The sequence below is a fragment of the Cylas formicarius genome, unplaced genomic scaffold, assembly GCF_029955315.1.
Source record: "Cylas formicarius isolate icCylForm1 unplaced genomic scaffold, icCylForm1.1 PGA_scaffold_6__28_contigs__length_40554024, whole genome shotgun sequence".
Lineage (NCBI taxonomy): Eukaryota > Metazoa > Arthropoda > Insecta > Coleoptera > Brentidae > Cylas > Cylas formicarius.
In genome coordinates this window covers 6,394,874-6,417,720 of record NW_026844347.1, presented here as the reverse complement: position 1 = coordinate 6,417,720, position 22,847 = coordinate 6,394,874, and the positions used below count along the sequence as shown (strand labels likewise).

The 22,847-nt window shown below is 34.2% G+C and overlaps 1 protein-coding gene and 1 non-coding gene across 8 annotated transcripts in view; one reads left to right on the top strand and one right to left on the bottom strand.

The window, feature by feature from the left end:
• The window catches only part of LOC132704149 (rho GTPase-activating protein 21-like), a 293,818-nt gene that overhangs the window by 61,377 nt on the left and 209,594 nt on the right, over positions 1-22,847 (top strand). The window lies entirely within an intron of this gene.
• Positions 609-729, bottom strand: LOC132704232 (U5 spliceosomal RNA). The gene has a single exon (XR_009619251.1). It is a non-coding gene; the product is annotated as a U5 spliceosomal RNA (small nuclear RNA).

Below are 22,847 nucleotides of genomic sequence, written 5' to 3'. Positions count from 1 at the left end.
TTTTATACTAAGTAAAATTGCGCTGCTCGTAGACATCGGGAACATCTTGTCAGTGGTGGATGCGATTCGTCTCTATTGTTCACCGAATATTTTGCTAGTGGTAGGGATATTCCGATATTAGTAAATACGAGTAGGTACTCGATACTTTTGATTCGATAGCAAGTATTTCTGGCATCGAATCAATCTTGCGATACTTACTCTGTATCGAAACAAAAGTACTTGGCATCAAATCGAATCAGAATCACCATTAAAAAAAAAAAACACCGAACGCATTAGACAAACATAATCTCTATCTGATTTATGGTGACGCGTTATCTCGCGCCAGCCAAGCCGAACTCGCGAGAATTGTCGACCAACATAAATTGTCAAACATAAAGAGATTGCTTACGAATAATTTTATTATAATCATCGGCTTTATTATTCCAATGTTATCAAGCAATTGTTTCGACGGAAGTATCGATATTTGAGCAGTATCGAAACAAATAGGTGGTGAACCACTCGAATGGCACCGTATTTGAGCAGTATCGAAACGAATGGTTGCCATGAACCCCTCCAATGGCATCGGAACATTCCTAGCCAATGGCTACTTAAGATTTAAATTAAAATATGCCCGACTTTAAAAAGTCGAGCTCCACAAATTGGTTATAGACTCATTTATATTGTCCCCCGCCACGGAAATCTTTAGTAAAAGGCGAAAGATTTATTCGCTCTGACGGGAGACCAGAGTAACGAAACGTTCGTTCGAAACCTACTTATCCCCGCCGTCATGTGCCGCGGCAGCGCGGAGCAAATGCGGCGACATCTGTCGGTTGTTTTAATAGTTCGTCAAAGATAAATATGTTACCGGCAAAGTTTGAAATCGGGAATTGTATCGAAATGCCAAGTAGTATAAAAAATGTTTAAAACTATCTGGCATTGTTTGCAATGAATTGTATTATATACATCTATTACGCATTTTATGGAATACAATTTGGTAATTGGCAATGTATCGATTATTTATATTATATTTATATATATTATTAGAGATTATTATATATATATATATATATATATATATATATATATATATATATATATATATATATATATATATATATATATATATATATATATATATATATATGATGACACTATATTCCGGGATATCATCCGTTCGCTCGTTGAACTCCGACTGGAATCCTGCATCCGACTGGAATCCTGCAAATCTTGCATCCGACTGGAATCCTGCAGACGTTTCGAACACTCAGTGTTCGAAGTGTTTTCGGAGCGCGAGCATTGAAGATGCCAAGTGAGATTTTGGCGAAACGTCTGCAGGATTCCAGTCGGATGCAAGATTTGCAGGATTCCAGTCGGATGCAGGATTCCAGTCGGAGTTCAACGAGCGAACGGATGATATCCCGGAATATAGTGTCATCACATTTTTCCATCCGTGAATCAATACGTGAGAATATATATATATATATATATATATATATATATATATATATATATATATATATATATATATATATATATATATATATATATATATATATATATATATATATATATATATATATATATATATATATATATATATATATATATATATATATATATATATATATATATATATATATATATATATAGTACGCAAAATGGTTTTCTGCCGACTTATAGGGGTGAGTCTGTCATTTTGGATTACAAATACGTTCTGTTCTAAAGTCAACATTCATATTGTTTTAACAAATAGGTCACAATTATGAAAAGTGCAATAAAAAATGAAATTTCAAATTTTACATAAAAATCTGTAATATATTTTTTGTATGTTTTTCCGTACCCTGTACAAAAACCAAATGTCAAGCAGTACGAACTTTATTTTTAAAAGAAGCAAGAACTTTTATGAAGTATGACATTTTTCCGTACCTTTCATTTTTTATTCTATTGTTCTCTTGTCTGCTCCTTCCGTGGACATACTGTATAGTCTGATTTTGCAAATGGTTGGATTAAAGAAATGTTATTTGAGCAATTACTTTGAACAAACGTGTTAGTGATTTGCCTTCTAGCAGTTATTTAAGCTATTTCTCCTAGCTCGTTTTATTAGTCAGCCTTTGTTGGTTATCAATTGTTACTAAATAAAATGTTACTTTATATGAATTTACACCTATTTACAGAAAAAAAAGAGGACACGCGACAATTACAGCTCGCTTAAAAGGAAAGAAGAAAAAAATCTATCTTATTATTAAACGAAGCAAGTGAATATTGAAAATTTTTCATTGTAATTGTAACCAGCGAAAAGACTTTAAATTAGTAACTTATGCTAGCGAGAGAGAAAATAATTTTTAACATTATTATCAAATTATTAATGACTTTATAACTTAAAGATTTGAGACAGACATTGTATAATTTTGTAGACCATAACGAAAATAACTTCTTACAAAGCTCCTTTTTTTTCTCTTTTAAGGGACTTCGGCACTCGAATCTTGTGCAATACTGCGTCATATTTAAGTAATGCGTGGGCCAGTCTGCAGTAATTATTTTGTACTTTCTATAAAAGATATCTTCCATGGAATTCAACGCAAACCCATAGACAAAGACAGTAATTCAGGTATGAGAAAGATCACCCAAAGGGATTTTCGAAATCTCCTTTGCTACAGAACGTTGATTATCACAAAAACATTCAAAGTTCATAATTAAAAATTCTAAGATGCGCTTTTATTTCTGGGCATTTAAAAGTATATTATTGTATCAAAAATTACACTAATCGAAAAATTGAAGATCCAAAAATAATTTTTAATTTGTTGATGCGATAGGTGATTTGATTGACACGCCGCAGCCTGTTTTAATCGAATTTGTAATTTATTAGCCACGCTTAAAATTTATCATATCGTACATTGTTAGCGCGATTTAAAATAGACATTTGGAAATTTTATTTACGCGGAATATGGCGTTAACTTTTGCGACTCCCCCATAATGATAAATCGAAATGTTCTGCGTGGAATGCCAATGGAAATGAAAATTCTCCGAACGTGGCACTGTCGCACATAAAAATGGACAAGATGGATTAAAAGGGGCAAACGTCGTTTTGGCGAGGCTTAAAAAATGTTAAAATTTTCTACGGTTTTTAGTTGCATAGGAAGATAAATATGACGTCCCCCTAATCCTTCCTGAGAGAGAATTTAGCTTTAGAGCGAGGAAAAGAAAGAGATAAAAGTTCAGGAAAAAATGTTTATTGGATTTGGTCCTAAATCCGGGAACTATGTGTAGCTTCCTACAAGTACTTGGGAGTAAATATTAACCAAAAGTGGCATTAATGACATCTTTATTCCAAGAAAGTTAGGCTTCTTTCACAAAATATGAGTAGCCAAATCAGATTTGGTCACATAGGTGTCCTTGTACTTTTTTTCCAAACTAAGATGTTCGTGAACCCTGATGGAGCTCTTCCTGCCAGACTGTCCAATATAAACCGATTTAAAAAATAATATATTATCACAAAACATTATTAACCAGGGACAATGAAATATTACTGAAGTAGGTTAAACATCAGAATCTGAGCGTTTTGATTTTATTATACCTTCTTCTTGTAATGTGATCCATTTAATGAAGATCGGCAACAATTAAGGAAAATTCTCCTCTATTTTGAGCTTTTCTTAGTAATGTGTATGAGTCGAAACCATTCCAGTCTCTAATGTTCTTCAGCCAAGACCATTGTCGACGTCTGGGACCGCGTGTTCCCTCGCTGTTAGCTTCCATTATGAGTTGAATTAAATTGTATGTTATGTCTCATAAGATCGCCGAGATACGCTGTTTTTGCGAGTTCTTTAACTTTTTTCTGGAGGTTAAACAAATCGTGTTTTTGATATGATATGACAATTTTAATTTGTTTTCAAATTTGTAAAATAACTATTTCATAGGAAGAAGCGTATAACCGTATAAGGATATATGCAATTTGCCTAGTCATTTCCTTATTAAATGCTTGATTTGAACGTTGGACGCTAAAAAACGGAGGAAAAAAAACAAAGAATTAAACGAGGAGAATTGAAGGCAAATCTCTAAATGATTTGTTCTACCGTTCCTAACCAATGCAAGATCGAGAAACGGTAAAGTTCCCTCGACTTTTCTAACTTTGTAACTTAGTTTCACATTGTAACCGTCTCTCAGCGCCGATTGTTTTCGTTTCGTTTTTCCGGGAACGCGTTAATTTGTCAGTTCGGGTTCGTGTTTGCAAAGGTGTCCGCTCGCATCGGAAAAATGCTTTTCCGTGGTGTAAATTTTCCATGCTGGCTCAGCTGGAGACGAGCCAGCGCGTCAATCGGTCGAGTAGCAAAACGAATTTGTAACCACTTTGTCGTTTACAAGATATTATCAGACTATACTACTTTTTCCAGTATCGATTACAAATGGAAAAGGTGTTACCGTCGTAAAACCTCTTTTTTAATGTTATTTCTTCCCCCCTATTCGGTGTTTTTTTTATTTTCAAAATCCGTTACCCAGTTGGTATTTAAAAGTTTCTATGAAGGGAAACTGTCTTTTTCCGTCGCTCTGTGATGCCCAACCTCTTCAGCAGACGATAGCAGGGAGAAGGTTTTTCATCTATACTGTTCTGCCTTAAGTTTATCAAAGTGTTCAATATGAGTTTTAAAATTCAAGGAACATCGAGTAAACATTATTCATCATATAATTTTTTATTTGATGTCGTTAGGAGATACTATAAATATTTATTGAACTCTAAAACAAAGGTCTTAAGAGTTTCATGTTAACGGACGCATAGAACATGCGTTTTAGTTTAGAATTATAGTTACTTTCCGATAGTTGTTGGCAAAGTTCTTTCTTGTAAATGGCTTGTAGTACCTGCATTGGTTCCATACGGATTATTAAAATTGAGACTTCTTCTTTCGGTTCCTTTCTGACGTCCACTTCATTTTTATGATCTCTTGGAAAGTTTCTTTATAAGCTGCCACACAAAATAGGACGCCTTTTTATTAACGATCCATTTTCCGCCTTCCGTTTGTTCCCTGTATTATTAAAGTATTCCACCTTTCTCCTCTTTACAGCAAGCGCCGTTCTCACTTAAAGTATGCGAGACCCACAATATTTTCATATATCATATATTTTCATAAAGCAGGATAAACCATACATAGCATCTCAAGACTGTTTTACGGAGGAGCATTGAGAGACTTCTATTTCATGGAACTGTTTTCAATTCGTGTTGTTATATTTTCATCGCATTTAACCAACTGCCGGGTACTAGTAGTTTATGTACACTATCTTCTCTGCATCAATCCTAATTTGCCTGTAATGTACATTTATTTTTCTGATTGCCATCCACTAGTTTGTAGTGTTGATTTTTTTATTGATGCTTGGATGTGTTCTCTGCAAGAATGTTGATTGTTTTTTACACCTTTTCGTCTAGTATCCAAGGCGTCCCTGAATGTTTCTTCTGAATAGAGAAGAGATTTGTCGTACGCCACGTTTAATGGCCAGTTTTTGAGTTTCGTGACTTGGGGGTGGAAAAGACTGCCACTAGAAAAATAATACACTCGTTTTACTTTAAAAAAAAAACAATGCGTACCTTCTATAAAATTCGAAAAAGAACTTGTAAAAAACTTTGAAGGATACGAATTTTCAAATTAGAAAATCACTACCAATAGAGGAATAATAGAGACTGTAGCAAGGAATAACACTACTTTTTAAATGAGGGACGTTCAAACCCTGGAGCAAATGCTTCAAACATGTGATTGAAATAAAAGAAAATGTGTGGGAAGCTGATAACATTCTAGAAAATACTGTAGAAGTCCCTATTATTTCTATGGAACGACTATGATTCATTTGACTACTCAGAACATGATGACTAAAATATACAAATGAAGTTGTATTGTTGTATTGTAGTAATTTTTTTAAATAATATATAGATTATATTTACTCAATCTTATGCTGGTAATTGCAATAATTGATTACTTGAAACTAGTGGAGATAGCGATTATAGTGTTGATGGGTGAGACTTTGCATATGTTTTAGAATACTAGAAGATCGTGAAAGTAATAAGAATTTTTTTCAAAGAAACTTCCAAAGATAACTGCGTCTGTTTTTGTTGACCCGAACTTGCTAACGTTTTGCCAATCATCCCGTTGACTTCTTCAGAGCTTGGCAGAAACTGAAACAGTTTCAGTCAAACTAATAATCAAACAATCAAATAATTTAATTTCAGACATTATTTGTCCTTTTAAATAAAATGATTATAGTCTCAGTCTTTTCATTCTCATTATTTTTACAGTTTTTTGTTCTCCGTGTACTTCTTTCAATTTCATTTTTGATAAGCCAATTTTACTAATCCCTTTCTCAGCAATAAGGCTATAATTTTCATTTTAAACACTAAGGCACAGATAGGTTAACTACATGTCCCTCTATCTACCACTGTGAGGACCCTCCACAATCATCAGGGTATACAATGTTACGCCTATAGAATAAGACCACTAGGTTATACATTTCAATAATGATTATAACTCTCTCGCATTAAGAAACCGAACATAATTCACAATTTAATCCTGCGTAGTGGGTGAACAGTTATCCCGGAATCAACCTAACCCTGTGTTAATTGCGACTAATTCTCTATTGATGAACCGACCGTAAGGGAGAAAATTAATCTCATATTGACGTGAAGATTCGGCTTTTCTTTCGAGCTAACGAGATTGGATGTTCCGTGACACTCTTTCTTCTTTCATTTTCGACCTCTAAAGTTCAAGGCTGTTCCTGTACGTAGGCGTGAGGGTGCGTGTTTGATTTGTTACGAGTCCGACACTTCCTTAATAACCTAATGGATGAAAATTGTAACTCGGTGTGGAGATACGAGCATTTCCTGCGTGCTAAGATAAAATTCCCATAAGTCGTAAACCCATCCATGCGAAGGTAGGGTTGAAACCTTTTCCGCGTGGCCATCACTGGCCAGTTTTAATCGCGCTGCACCATTCGTTTTTAGGATAGAACCGTACATAAAAATAAACATAAAAAGTAAAATTGATTCAAGTACTAGTGGAAATTAATTAATTAAATTAGCAGTAAGTCCGGGAATTTAATTAGCCAACCATTTTTATTCATTTAATTTTCTTATCATCGTTTTTTTTCTGCTTGTTGGCTTTACCCTCTTCAGTATTTTTTGTGAATATTTATTTTGTTTAGTTTTTTGTTGTAGTTTTCCTTCAGAATAGTAAAACAAAACAAGAAATACCAATTTAAAGGATCATCATTCCCAGAAGTTTGCGAAAACGGTGGAACATGACTGTCGATACCTTCTTTTTGTAGTCGTTTGAAACCAAAATCATTCCAACAGTGGAAAAATCCTCTAGACTGATTGAAGGTGAACTTCATAACGATAACCTAAAAAATCTAATCCGAGAAAATGTAAATAACGAATTATTGAAAACATTTCTAAAAGTAGTCCACCCATCACACAAGTACAAGAGAGGCATGTTTCAACGATGTCGTGATGCCAGCTGTCCACTACTGAATTATTCCGTGCAGCTAGAATAGCCATGCTAATCGTCAGTATTCGAACCGAATACATACTACAAGAAGAACCCAAAAAAAATATATATAAAGGCAAAGTGAGAAACATTCAATGAAGAGCTTTATTTATTATTATTTTCGGATAGCTTTTAATTTTTTTCATCTTATAAGAAAGAGAAGGAGAGCAATACAATCTCCCATGAAGAAGATCAATAAAAGCCCTTAATGAACACACCAAAAGTATAATTATATCCACCATTCCATCTTTGCTGATATGAGAGCTTTATTAGGCGTGGATTAACAAGACTGTATAGTACATAGTAACAAAAATGTGGCCGTGCTCGCCAAGCTGCATGGAAGGGTATTAAAGTGTCTTGCAGAAAAGGGAAGAGAATAATAATCGCCCATCGTGTAACCTTTCTCTCGTTCTGTAAGTTTCCGTTTCAGCAGCAAGATTTGTAAATAATAAAATTTATTGGTACTAACCCCAAAATGCAGTAGTATCATAAAATCGTGTAAATAGACATACGAAATGTTGTAATAGTACTCACTAACCTTAATAACGATATATCTACGTAGGCGTAGACAAAGTTAATTGTCGATATCAAGCGAGATAACAGTTAGGTTACGTTGGAGCCGCAATCGTTTGATCTAAAGGACTGTTTCATTGCTCCTCTTAAAACCAGGATGCAGCCGCGAAATTACGTAGTCTACTTTTCTCCCAAACCGTTATTCTTATGCGCTGCGGTTAATTTGCCGATAGATGCGACCTTTAACCTCAATCTAGGTGTAATACCGGTACCGACGAAACCGGTGAAACATCTAGATTGCGATTATCCCGCCCTGTTTGTTTGCTTAATTGTCACCGTGATGGCTACCGCTGCATAGAGAGTGTGATTGCAGTATCGGAATTGGCCGAAAGAAAATTCAATATAGCCCCCGAAATACGTAAACCTTTCATCTTGGATTCATTATTTACCCCGAAATCTCCAAGCGAAAATTTCCTGACGCTTTTAAGTTATCCCTGTCCTTTGAAACAATTTTTTTTAATAAAACCTCATTGGGTGTGGAAATGTACATCAGAACGAATTCTGTATTTTATTTATACTCTTCTTGACGTTATAATTAAAAAATTGTCGACGGTTCACTCGATCCAATAATCAAGGTCTCACATTCTCTCCTCTTCTTCAATGACTTTTCGCCAGTTCTCTGTCGCTACTTCCTCAATGGCTGGATCAAACAATAGCTTAGGGTCTTTCAGTTTGAATGTCTTTTTGTGTCTTGCTAGCAACCCTTTCGCTACCGTCCATGTAAATTCTACACGCTTTAGTTCGCAATGGTATGGCGGTATGACCAGCACAGTTACACTGTGTTTTTCTGTTCATCTTAAAAGATGTGGAAAAACAATACAATAAAGCGCTTCATCGAATGTTTCTCCCGTTGCCCTTATAGTTATGTTTTGGGTTCAAACAATGACAATAATTTCGGGACCCAAATTTCTGTTAATGTAAATTGGCATTTTTGTTTTACTATTTTGAAAGAAAACTACCAAAACGAAACACACCTAAAATAATACAGGCATATAAAAATTTTAGATTTTTAATTAGAAATCCAAAGAAATCAAATCGGAAAGAACACTGAAAATCATTTAATATAGTCTAATGCAGGCGAAGCTTGATTAAAGTACTTAAAGATTATGGCATGGTATGAATTATGATTGAAAAAATTCAATAGAAATTCTTTAAATTTGCCAACTATACCCTTATACTCTGATACTTATGTCAGCAACACAGAACGTTATAAAATGCTAACACTGCACAACAGAAGAGTCTTAACTGAGTTACTCTATCTTTTTAAAATGATTAACAATCCAGCCTAGTCTCAAATAAAACATGTTTAAAAGGCTGCGGGATCGTTACAGTCAAAAGCACATCTAGATCTAATTAACAGTTGAACTTCCCCCAAAAACTCAAAAATAATTTTCAATTAATATATAATACGTTAATAGGGAATTATTATCTTGGAATTATTTAAACTTAAAATGAAATAAACATCTAAAATGCAGTTTGTTAATTTTGTTTTTCTAAAAAAGGGGGATGATAAGAATGGTGACAATATCAGCCCAAATATGAACCTTACCTGCTCGAGCGGTAATTCAATTACCCGATATACGCTGCTAGATAACTGACGAGGCTTAGGCGACCCAGTCACAGCGGTATCACTGTTTAAACAGGAATAAAGAGAATGTCTTCCCCATCTCGTGTTGAAGGTAACAGGATACCACAACACTTTACCTTTTCCCCAGGATAACTATCTCATTATGGCAGAAAGAATTATAGAATTGGCCCTCAGTCTCGGGCAGGCCTTAGATGGTCAGGGGGTGCGAAGAATCCCCCGTTGCCGATTGAATGTTATCCGAAGAATTTCGACGTGGATCGTAAACCGTTTATATGAACCAGGAAAAATCCACAACCTTATTAAAGAATTCAGGCTTTTAAAACTGAGTGTGATGGCCATGAGTGGCGTCCGATAGACTGGCTTAGGTCATATTACAAAAGACAAAATCTCAATATACGACTTCTGCAGTGACCAGTGCGATAAACACGCATTGGCATTTGCCAAGGATGCGTCCTCTCACCCATATTGTTCATCTTTTATGTGGAAAGCATATTCACCGACGCTTTGGATGATTTTGGATTAAAGTAAATGGCATTCCAATTAATCTATAAATAATGCTGAATAAAATAAACAGTGTTGGAAAAAGTAGAGGCTTGAATATAAATATCTCGAAAACTAAACCTATGATTACTAGACAGCCAGCAAAGAAATTAAATATATATTAATAGCGAATCCATGGAGCAGGTTAAAACATTTAAATATCTTGAAATTGCTATAATCGAGGCATGGGATCCACAACAAGAATTGAAATTCGGAATCCAACAGGTAAGACAAGCATTTATTAAGTTGAAACCCTTCCTCTGTAATCGTCTCCTGCGTTTAAGATCCGTTATAGAATGGTACAGAGATCTCCAAAGGATTTACCGATTTTACAACCTTTTATGGTTTTGACGTCGGAATGCGGTTAAGACCCCCCTGTTGTAAAGCGGAAGGGACCATTCTTTTCAGCACGTGTATCACAAAGCCAGGGCCATATTTAAGATCTTAGCCGACAAGAACTGTGTCGTGTGGACTGGTGTATTTTAAGAGTAGGGAAATTTTCTTTGATTAAATTATTATATTAATTCATATTAGTGTGCTTATTATAAACTTTCCTAAAACAGTTCCTAATTGAGGTAGCTCGATTTCAAGTTGAATTTGCACTTTAGATAGGTTGATCTATATTCAAAACATATTAGAAAGCTTTAACTGATTTCCAATTTAAAATAATGACTCTAAGATATTTCCTTAGGAAAGCAATACAAAATCTTATGTAGATAATTGATTTATAATGAATGTTTTCCTAGTCTGTTATTGATTGATTTTGATCGGAGTATGCTGTTAGTTTTATGAAACGCTATTTTCTTTTTGCTTGGAAGTTTCTGTTCCGTCTTGTGTTTGGAATTAGTAATCCATCTTAGTGTTTTTCAATTGTTTTTCAAGACTCTGTGTGCCATTTTTATTGAGGTACTATATATATTTTGATATATGATACGCATCAAAAGAATATTGTTCTAACAATTAAAATTTTACCTGAAGAGTTGCGTTCTGTATTAAGCATTGACTGTTGCCAAGAGACTTTGCGTGCGTTCGTACGAGGAATTGTTTTTTTATTACAAAACCATCAATAAGAGACAGGTTTTTGTATGCACGAAGTACCGAAATTCGGATTTGGAACGTCATTGTGGAATTGCGAACCTATTCGATATTACTTTAAGGCATGGAAACTTGGACCCTAAAAACGTCGTCAATCAATTGGTTAGAGGCATTCCAAATGTGGTCACTAAGGAAAATGCTCCGAATATTATGGGGAGATTCTCAGGTAAGCTGGCGTAACGAAAGCGCTTTTTAAAGTAATTCACAAGTAATTCAAATATTCAGAGGGGTAAAGTACAAAATGCCGCAGTTAATCCTACAAGGAAAGAGAGGGCAGGAAAGGTGTCGGTCGTAACCAGGTTTCCTGGTTGTGTAATATAAAACACTAGACGGGTATAAATAACACTGGTGAGCTTTGTCATGCTGCTATCAGTAGAAGTTTATCTTCGAGGTAGTCGCCAACGCACTACATGTAGAGAGAAGAAAAAAAACTTTAAAATAATTGTTATAACATTGCCACAAACAACAAAGGGCTATATTTCATCGAATTCGCATGAGACCTCGATAAACATCATCATCAACGTTTTCGTTCAGTTTATTTTAAAGTGCAAATAAGTACCTATTAGGTTGATTATGGAAAAAGCTCATTGTCGTCGTAATCGAAAGTCGCCTTTTGCAAGGCGGTTAATAAATTTCTTGCGATAAAATGAGACGGTAAACAATGCCACAACCAGTTAAAAACAATCCAGTCTGTACGTAATTTATATGTAAATAAAGATACCGATCGGTGGTTGACTAAAAAAGGAACAGATTAGTTTTTCGAGATAATTAATCCCGTATCCTCTTTGGTCGCGCACCGGAATTAATATGACATTAATAACAATTATTACTTCCGACATTATGACGCGGCGCCCAATGATATTTTTTAACTAAATAATTGGCGTGCGTAATTAACGATTTAATTTCATCCTTTTCCGTCTCTCGGATGTCAATTCTGTTGTTAATCGCCTATCGATTACAAAGAATCCATAACTTTTTCATTTCCTTTGAAAATTGTAGGTAATATAGTAAGTTGAAAGACATATTCAAAATTTTACTTAACAGCAAGCGTAAGACCCTATTCCTGAAACTCTCAACATAAGTTAATTTAATTTATCTTGCAAAATGCACGTCTTTAACTTATTTTTCTTCTATCAAGAATCTCTCCGATATTTTCTATTATTATTATTTATAGAAAATCAGACATAACATTTGATAGAAAACCAGCCCGGAAGTCATCGGTAATGAGGTCCTTTGTTTACAGAGAAGTACCTTCTTTGAAATAATTTCCGCATGAAGTGTTTCATTACAAAATATACTCTCATCCTCCCAAAGAAAACGAATCCCACACATGAAAAGTTGCATGTGCGGTGAAGAACACATTGGAGAGACAGGACGAAAAATATTAATTCGGCAACAACAGCAAGAAAGAGGCAAAACAGAGGCAAATAAACTGATCAGCAATTGCCGAATATAAAAATCGGGCATCAAATCTTATTCGATTAAAACTAATCAATTCTTCTGACAAAGAAAAATCCCTGAATCCATAGAAATCTCTAAATACTAAACAATTTTAAACGCGACTCAGGTCACCAATGGGAACCAGTCATCCGAGACACTGTCCCCCCCCCCCCCCCCCTCAAAGTATGTAAGCTGGTACACAGGAGAATGAAAACCAGTTTCAGTTGAGCTCGGAAAAAGCCAACGGGCTGATTGGCGCAACGTCAGGAAAGTTCCAATCAACAACTGACGCAGGATGAAATCGAAGGAATTTCGAGGAAATCCGAATAATTACAAGGACTTTCGAAGAATTACAAGGCAATTTCGAGGGGTTTTGAGGAAATCCGCAGAATTTTACTGAATTTATCATCACAAGGAAATCTTAAAAAATGCAAGCAACTATAAAAACTACAAGGATTTTCTCAAAATTGAATGAATTTCGAAAAATTTACACAATTCCAAGGAATTCCGAAGTATAGGATTCAGAGGTATTACGGCGTACACACTTCGCTCTGCAGTTTACCCCTCCTTATTTGCTCAACAATATCTGAATTTGTGAATTAAATCTATTCTATCTAGAAAAATATGCAATTACTTTCTTCTCGGGAGGGACACTTGAGATCGTTGAAGATCACCGATTTACCCGACGAATATTACAACTCTGTTATCGTTTCACTGCAAACATTTTTCCGTTCGGTATAGCCCGATATTATTTTACAGCGTGTTAAATAGTCGTTTAGCGCCGCATTAATCATAAAAAATTTGAACCGTAAATATTGTAGTGCTCCTTTTGGCGCTTCGATAAATAAAATATCCGACGGGCAATAAATTGATATTCCAACCGCCCGTATGAATTATTAATTATGATTACGGCCGTCCTAATTATTTAAGCATTTTTTTAATGCGATTGAGTTATTAACGATTATATACGGGATGATCGATTTTATTAGTTTTTAATGAGACCGCTTGCTCCCGGTATACGGGTTAGGTAGTTTAAATTTAGAAATCACTCTTTTGATTAGTATCTATTAGAATTACTATAATTGGTTAACCCGTCAATTTTTTGAGTAATTTTTTTGAAAACATTTTAACTCCTACTACCATGCCAATTTTTATTTTCCCGCACGGATTTTGTAATATTTACATAGGGTTTAATAATTTTTTTTAAATGATATATTTATTTATAACATTCATGAAAATCGCATATTTTGTTAAATCTAGGTATGTATAATCGACTTGTTGGATTGCACCCTTGAAATTTTTTCGATGAACGCCTATTAAAATTTATTTTGTTTAATACACCTCTTTCCATAATGTTTTTGTAATTACAATTACGAAGTGTATCTGATATGACCTATGTTTATAATACAATCACTGTGTATTATACATTTCGTCAAATCAATCAAAAATTAGGTAACAAATTAAAGAAGAACTAAAAGTTCATATTTTCGCGAGATTATATATTTTTACATGACAATTGTTTCGGTAACACCGTGTCTTTATCAAATGTTTCCGTTTTCCAATGTGATTCATAAAGACACGGCGCTGTCGAAACAATTGTCATTTAAAAATATATAATTTCGGGAAAATGTGAACTTTTAGTTCTTATTTGTTTTCATAAATGGATTTTCATCAAGTAAAAGCCACCCCAGTTCAATTTTTCAAAAATTGGGTAGTACATTACATAAAAATTGTTTTCCCTGAGAAAAGTTTATTGAGAATTGTAACGCAGTTGTTTGTAAAATATTTTTATGAAAATTCTAGCCTATTTTTATTAAATGGACAAACAGTCTTATGGTCATGGAATCTCCATCCGTCATTTTCGCGTCGATCCGTCTTTTCGATTCGTCCTAGTTCCTTAATTTTTTATCGGAACTTACGATACGTTTTGTGTTAGATGTAGATTATTCTCATTTATCAAGAAACAATTCCTAGTTGTTAATGTCTTTTATTCCTGCAAACTTTTAAAAGTATACCTGTTTTTTACACAAGAATTTTCAAACTCTTGGAAAAGCTTCGTTTAAGCTTCGTTGTTCAAATAAATTACGCTTTTCTTATTGACCGGGATGATAATAATAATCGATCTCTCGTGAGTATTTTTATACTTTTTATACAATGCGCGCAAACACATACAGACACATATACGTTTGTAGCTTTCCAAACACCTACTTTGTAAAGTTCGTGCGATAAAAGCGCAATACCTATATATACAATATAGAAAACATAACGAGATAATCAATTTGCAATCTCCTCGTCCGATCTTAATGGCTTTGTGTACGTATCGGAGGAAAAAAGAGAACTAAATGTTATTATGGCTTTGGGGTGATCTGCGGGTGAGATTACTGCACAAGTCTTTGATCGTTAGATCGTTTCGTCGACCCAAACTACTTGGTTACGAACTGAATCGGAATAGTAAAAATGTCACTTTGCCTCTTTCTAAAAATTATCCTATAAAAATAAACAACAATGCAACATAGTGAGTCAGGATCGTGTTGCTGATCATTCTTGAATGAATTAACTTATTATTCAAGTGACAACATCAAAAAGTAATAAAAAAATTACGACCTACAACATCAAAGTAATTACCTTAAATATTTGGAATTAGAATTGGCGACGAAAATTCTGTAAATCTGATATGGAGTTGCATACTAAAGATTGAGATTTTTATTCTGATCTGAAGAAAATATGAAACTCCACCTGCAAAAAAGTTTGTTGTAGTTTTTGTTACCTGCACCATTCAAAAGTTACGCTTCTGACCAAAATTTGACATTTAAAATTTTAAAAACTATGGTTTATTTTGGAGAATATGCTGCTATAGGTTGACACTCTGAAACATTGTCGAAATAGTTTATGACTTATCTTCAATCACGTAAATATTACTGCAACTAGGTTTGGTTCTCGTCAGCGCGCAATAGGGAACTTGATCATTTTTTTATTTCTTTAATACATTTGTAAGTTGTGACACCCGGGTATTCCTTCGACACCAAACGCGCGGGAATGATCGTGACGTCATACCACTGCTTTTCGATCGATACGGCGAAATGTTATAGTGATATTCTGAGGTTATCTACTTTTCTTCTTGGCTTGTGCAAATAGTGTTTGTATTTAATCTACTTGCTGTGCTTTATATGATAATAATGCAAGCAACACAAAAACAATATTACAAATAGTGCCATCGTGTTTAAGTATAACCCGTAAAACGCAAGAAAATAAAAGCCGTCGTTTTTTGTTAACATTATGTTCACGTGCCACTTTAGCCTTAACCATGCAAATATGTTTAACTCTTCGAATTTGCATCCATCCCATTCCAGTCTCCACGGGAATGGCTTCCTGATCTATATAAAATAAGGAACACCAATATACTTTAAAATCAGTATTTGGGTATCCACTAATTAAAAAAAAATCCTTTTTGTTTTTGTTTGTTGAATAATTTAAATTTTATTTGATATACCATTTGGATTTTAAAAACTGAAAAAACCTTACGCTGATTACAATATTATATTGGTTTAAAACTAGTGGCTAAATTTTCTACGAACATACCTTTTAGCTTTAACACCGCGAACCTCAGCAAAAGAAAAACTTTCGGTGTTTTGTATGTAAGATGTCACCATAAACATATCCACTAAAGGTATATTATCGGATTGATCTTTTAAAAAATCGGCTTCGGTTATTTTCAAAACTTTCTTTTCGATGCTAAACACAAGATAACAAAAACAAGCGATAGGATCAAGACAAGAACGCGTTGTCGTTCTCTAACGGCTTCTCTATACTACCGTCCAGCTGCAAATTGACATCACAACCGATCACAGCCAATAACAGCGCGTTTCATAGAGGATTTAAATTTTACAATTTTTAATTGCTTATATTTGTTACATAGAAGTGCGAATTTTTTTTTTGGACTGTGGTTCTTTTAATAGGATAAACTTACTTTTATGAGCAATATTTTTCATATTAAACTTTTGTTCAAAAAACTTTTCATATTAAACTTTTGTTCAAAGTCGAAGCGGAATGGTCTTTTCTCAGCGGTGTTCTGGGTCTGGAAACAAAATGGTTACCTATCGCTTTTGTGCGCTATATGCATTTTATCAGCGCCGGGCAGAGTACGTAATATTAATGTAGATTTTATTTTCGGACGGCGGGGTTATTTTTTTAGAACGCTCGGTAATTATCGCATAACCGCAAACTGGAAATCATTTTTGCCGACTGTTAAATCTATGCGCAAACGAAAATAGGAGTGTTTATTTTTTGACAAAACACGGACGGACTGTAAAGTAACTATTCCGAGTTTTCTCCTGTAAACAATGTATCGGATTTTATTCGCCAATTCTTTTAGCCGAGTCGTTACCGTTTTTTTCCCTCGAGCCATCAGCAAATATTGCCTGGTATTCTCATTACGGGGTTTGTATAGGATGATCGGCAATTCGCATATTTCTAATACCGACTTGTACCAACAATTTTTTGTTAAAGAAGTTTCTTGCTAACATAGTTTTCTGTAGATCATCCTTCCAGCTTCTTGGGGGTCTTCCTTCCTTCCATGTGAGCATTGAGCAAGGGAGCCCATTATACAGATTCTTACGTGCTGCATTCTTGAAGCTCAATGACATCTTCTTCAAAAAAACATTTTTGGAGCCAACTATCGTTTCTTGTCCCGTTTTATTTATTCTAAGATTGATTTGTTTGGCCCTTTTCGTAACTCTATCATCAGCGAGTTGTTATTGATTTAAATTGGTTACAGTATTTCTACACATTCAATATGCAGGTCACCTACATTTCTACCTGCCACTCTCAGGACGATTGCCAATCATTATACGCCTATAGGGAATACGGAACACTAAGTTTTATAGTTCAATAATAATTTTTCACAGGAATAAACAGGAAAGTCCTCAAGGGCAGCAGCAAAAAAATGAGTAATTTTAATGTATAATGTCTTTTAGCCCCGCCCACTCAAACAGTATATAAGCTAGTAAAGGGTAAAGGCTGTTCATAGAGATAAGAAAGCGACCAATTGCTTTTGAATGGGATTATCCAAGGGTGGTCATTAACATACAATTGTGGTCCGTAATAGAAAATAATTTTATCCCTACGTCTGTTTAATATTCTTTGGTTTTGTAAACTACTTAGTTTAAGTTTATTAGTAATCATTCTTATTTCGTGTGTAATACAGCGTGTGTTGAATCGTGTGCGAATTATGCAAAATATATGCGAGTCTAGTGTATCTCAGGAGATGCTCCCGCCCAAATGTAGAACACACTATTCTATTGAGACTAAGGAAGTTATAAACAATGTTTATTTGACTATCATTGAACGTGGTGCCAGCAAGCATCTTTAGAAGAAACGGCCACATTGACGAAAATTCCAACATCAACTGTATGGAAAATTGTGAATAATCCCATTTCAGCGAGGAAAAAAAGAAGCGATGCTGACATTTTCTCGAGTGTAGATGAAAGTGATCAAGATATAATACGGCGTAAAATTTACCAGTTATACGAGGAACAAAGCGTGCCTACATTAGATATCTTAATTAGGAGGCTTGAAAAAGATGAAACCGGTGTTAAATGTCGCAGAACTACCTTATGGAACTGTACTCAACACATGGTTTTAGATTAAAAAAAATTGACAATAGCAAGTTTTAATGGAATCTTTTAGAATTCGGAAATGGCGACTGGAATATCTAGAAAAAATTAGAATTTACAGAGAAGGCCAATTATTTACTTGGATGAAACCTGGTTCGACACTTATGATACCAGGGACAAGGGTTGGGTTGACTCAACTGATAAGTGTAAAACAAACGCGCCATCATAAAGAGGTAAAAGAATAACTATTTTGCATGCTGGCTCTAAAGATGGTTGGATTCCAAATGGACTTTCTCTGTCTGCGAAAAATATTAAAGATTCTTCTCTGGATTACCATGAAGACCCCACCGCTGATTTATTTGAAAGTTGGTTTAAAAACAAAGTAGTTCCAAACATTCCTCCTAATAGCGTAATTGTAATGGACAATGCAAGTTATCACAGTAGACAGTTTCCTTCAACACCTTCCTCATGTGACACAAAAGCAACAATTCAAAACTACATGTATAATAACGACATTTATTTTCACGAAGATTATACCAAAAAGCAATTAATTGAGGTTCTACAAAACTTGAACCTATAAAAGGAATACGTATGTGATAATCATGCAAAATATGATATAGGCATACAATTTTACCTTACCACTGCATATTTAATCCCATTGAACATGTTTGGCACCAACTGAAATCTGCCAATCGTCATAACAATGTTTTTGCCCGTGTTAACTCCAATGTCCTCAAACTTATAGAAACCGAAGTTATTAACATCCCTCCACAAAGTTGGGCAAATTCTGTTAAACATATAGAAAAAGCAAAACAATCGTATATCCATATTGCAAATAATATAGAACAAATAATAATTAGAACAGGCGGTGATAGCGATAGTGATACTGATATATCATGTGAATAATTTTAAGTAATTTAAGTAGGTAATAAAAATAATTTGTAATTTTATTTTAGAATTAAACACAAATGTATACATAAATAAATAAATATTGTTTAGTACCTTTCCTAACAAAACCCCAAATAATTAAATTCTAAGCAAAGTATGGACCTGTTCGGCCATATTTCATTATTACAGCTTGCCTGGGTCTTTCCTTTCCTTTCCAGAATCGATTGGCGAAACGTCATCAACAACCGACGCAGTTGGAATACAGACGATTTCTAAGTAGTATTGTAGTACCCTGCGGAAGTTTCTTCAATAATTTAGCAAAAGCACGTTTCAAACAAAAAAAGTTGCAATTTCAATAAAATAAAATCTGTACGTAAAACAGAAATATCGGCGTAAATGCTATCCGAGTGATTTACGGTTTATTTTTACACGTTAATATATCAATTAACGCGCGTTCGCGAGAATTTTTATTAATTTTGATTTATCCCAGTGATAAATTATCGAAAACGCGTGTTTCGGGGCGCTTTGTTGCGATTCGTCAATTGAACCGACGATCGATTTAGATTTGTCGGTCTGGGAAATGTATTTCCCGCCGCGGGACGCTTCTGCTTTCCCGCCGAATTTAATGATTATAAATCGGTGTTTTGGCTAAACGCTCCGCATGCTATCATTGTCGTGTTTCATTTGTTACGCACGCGTCTACTTTGTAGAAAACGGAACTTTTGCTCTTATAAATAAGGCACGAGTACCAGTGGTTCAGAATTGAGTTTTGAAAACTGTTATTTAAATAGTTTTTAGATCGAAGAACTGGCAGATTGTTTGCTGAATTGAATATTTAATTAATAAAATGTTAACTAAAACGCAAAAATATATTGTATAGTCTGTTCATAGATATAAGAAAGTGACTAACTGATTCGAATTAAGGAAAAACAAGGACAAGTTGTAAGAATGAAATACGGCCAAACAGGTCCGTACTTTGCTTAGAATTTAATTATTTGTGATTTTGTTAGGAAAGGTACTAAACAATATTTATTTATTTATGTATGTATTTATGTTTAAATCTAAAATCAAATTACAAATTGTTTTTATTACCTACTTAAATTACTTAAAATTATTCACATGATATATCAGTATCACTAGCTATCATCGCCTGTTTTAATTATTATTTGTTCTATATTATTTGCAATATGGATATACAATGCTTTTTCTATATGTTTAACAGAATTTGCCCAACTTTGTGGAGGGATGTTAAAAACTTCGGTTTCTGTAAGTTTGAGGACATTGGAGTCAACACGGGTAAAAACATTGTTACGACGAATGGCAGATTACAGTTGGTGCCAAACATGTTCAATGGGATTAAATATACAGTGGTAAGGTGGAAGCCTTAAAACTGTATGCTCTAGATTTTTTGCATAATTATCACAAACCTATTCCTATTGTAGCTTTGTAGAACCTCAATTAATTTCTTTTTGGTATAATCTTCATGAAAATAAATGTCGTTATTATAGGTACATGTAGTTTTGGATTGTTGCTTTTGTGTCACATGACGAAAGGGTTTTAGTCAACTGTCTACTGTGATAACTTGTGTTCTCTGTAAATCCTATTTTTTTCTCGATATTCCAGTCGCCATTTCCGGATTCTAAAAGATTCCATTAAAACTTGCCTTTTGTCAATTTTTTTAAATCTAAAACCCATGTGTTGAATACACTTCCACTTCCAGGAAGGTGTTTTAATCAGCTGTCTACTGTGATAACTTGCATTGTCCATTACAATTGCGCTATTAGGAGGAATGTTTGGAACTAGTTTGTTTTTAAACCAACTTTCAAATAAATCAGCGGTAATCCAGAGAAGAATCTTTAATATTTTGCGCAGACAGAGAAAGTCCATTTGGAATCCAACCATCTTTAGAACCAGCATGCAAAATAGTTATTCTTTTAACTCTTTGATGGCGCGTTTGTTTTACACTTATCAGTTGAGTCAACCTAACCATTTTCCGGGATGTCATAAGTGTCATCCACGTAAATAATTGACCTTTGTTGTTCTTTGTAAATCCTTTTTTTTAGGTATTCTAGTCGCCATTTCCAAATTCTAAAAGATTCCATTAAAACTTGCCTTTTGTCATTTTTTTTAAATCTAAAACCCATTTGTTGAATACACTTCCATAAGGTAGTTCTGCCACATTTAACACCGGTTTCATCTTTTTCAAGCCTCCTAATTAAGATATCTAATGTAGGTACGCTTTGTTCCTCGTATAACTTGTAAATTTTACGTGGAATTATATCTTGATCACTTTCATCTACACCCGCTTCTTTTTTTCCTCGCTGAATTGGGATTATTCACAATTTTCAATACAGTTGATGTTGGAATTTTCGTCAATTTCGTCTAAAGATGCTTGCTTGCTGGCACCACATTCAATGAGAGTCCAATAAACATTGTTTATAACTTCCTTGCTCTCAATAGAATAGTGTTTTCTACATTTGGGCGGGAGCTTTTCCTGAGATACACTAGACTCGCACTTATTTTGCATAATTAGCACACGATTCAACACATGTAGTACTACACACGGAATAAGAATGATTACTAATATACTTAAACTAAGTAGTACACCAAACCAAGGAATATTAAACACAGGTAGGTGTGAAATTATTTTCTATTACAGACCACAATTTTACCTGAATTTAAATTCCGAAACTTTAGGTAATAATCTTGTTGCATTGTATGTTAATGACCACCCTTGGATAATCCCATTCAAAAGCAATCGGTCAATTTCTTATATCTATGAACAGACATTACCTGTCATGATGGCTAATGCAATACTAGATCTCTAAATGATATTTATAAAATGTATGTAAAAACAAATTTAGGGCTTAATAATCCATTTCTCCAAACTTATACAATACAATAATACAAGTATACAATAATGTTTCAAAAATTTTAGACTGTTTTTAAGCAATTTAAAATATATTTTACTCTAAGCTCAAAGTTCCATTCCTCAACAACTAGGGTTGTGGAGTTGACCGGTCAAATTTTTTGTGTCAATGGACCCAAATAATTTTAAAAGTACCATGAAATTTATATTTATTTATTTATATTGTGCGTTACGTCGCCGTCACGTCATTCTGGAAACCAAATGGAGTCTAGATTATTATTGGGAATCCCAGAATCGCTTAGTATCGGATTCGGGTATTCCTTGACGAGATAAATTGAATTGCGATCACACATTCATATTATTATTAAATAATGATAGGTAACAGTTTACAATTGCAAGATGTTAATTAAAACGTTTTTTGCTTGGTCGATTAAGAAGTGGTCAATTGAGCAGTCTCAACACTATCAGCAACTGGTGCAGGAGGAATCCTGAATATTTGTAAATAATATTACCCTAACTTATTCAAGTTTCTTTGAAAAATCAATTGGGTTGGGTGTATATTTACTGGAATTTATTAATTTTTATTGCTATTAAAAGTTTTATTAGTGGTTAAGTTGCAGATATAAATTTTGTGTTGAGTTTTTTGCCCCAAAGCTTTCTCTCCGTAGTCTGTGGAAGCAATCAACAAGACAGATCGCTAAACAAAATGGCTTTATAATATTCAATATTTCATCAGATAGTTT